Source organism: Vombatus ursinus, unplaced genomic scaffold (genome assembly GCF_900497805.2).
Source record: "Vombatus ursinus unplaced genomic scaffold, bare-nosed wombat genome assembly UNPS02000580.1, whole genome shotgun sequence".
Taxonomy (NCBI): domain Eukaryota; kingdom Metazoa; phylum Chordata; class Mammalia; order Diprotodontia; family Vombatidae; genus Vombatus; species Vombatus ursinus.
The window spans coordinates 3,572,783-3,573,614 of record NW_020940358.1 but is presented as its reverse complement, the minus strand read 5'-3'; positions in this window follow the sequence as shown (position 1 = coordinate 3,573,614).

Below are 832 nucleotides of genomic sequence, written 5' to 3'. Positions count from 1 at the left end.
AGTACTACATTAGAGTGGAATAGAGTTGTACTATACAACTTCCTTCATTGGAGACACTCTACTTCTATGAAGATCACAGTAGCCATTTTAGCTGCCATGTCATTCTGTTGACTCATATTGAATTGTATCCAGTAGAACCTTTGATTTTTTTTCCCACTTGAACTGTTGTATAGAAAAGTTTCCCCCTGCTTCTGGATTTGTGTATTTGTTTTTTTGGAGCTTGTTTCAGAATTTATATTTATCTCTATTAACCTGCATCTCATTAGTTTTGGCCCAACCATTCTAGCCTGTGGAGCTCTTTTTGGATTCTGGCATCCAACCTGCTACCTGTCTCTCTCAGCTTCAACTCATCTACAAAGCTCTTTTGATCAGGATTCTATGGTATTATTCAAGTCACTGATAATAATATTAAATAGTAAAAGGCCCAGGATTGATTTCTCTTGAGACTTTCCATCAAATGGACTGCCCTTTGGGTCTAGTCATTTGGTTAGTTCCAAATTTAGTTTGGGATAGTCATATAGCCCTTATCTTTCCTCCTTATTCCTAATTTTAATGTTCAACTTTTTCAGATATTCTGATGAAATCCATGGGTTTTTTTTGTTTGTTTTTTGTTTTTTACAGCATTCCAATCTAGATTTCAGCAAAGTGCTATCTGGTGCCTAATATTCACTATATGTGTCTGTGATCTTGCCTAGGCCAAGGAGGCTTGTTTGTGTGGTGCTGAAACCAGACCCAGGTACCCAATTTATGGTTACAAAATTAAGAGTCTTAGGCATGCCATAAGGGAACACTATGATAGAAGATAAAAGTCTCAGGTGGAAAGAATTCTTCT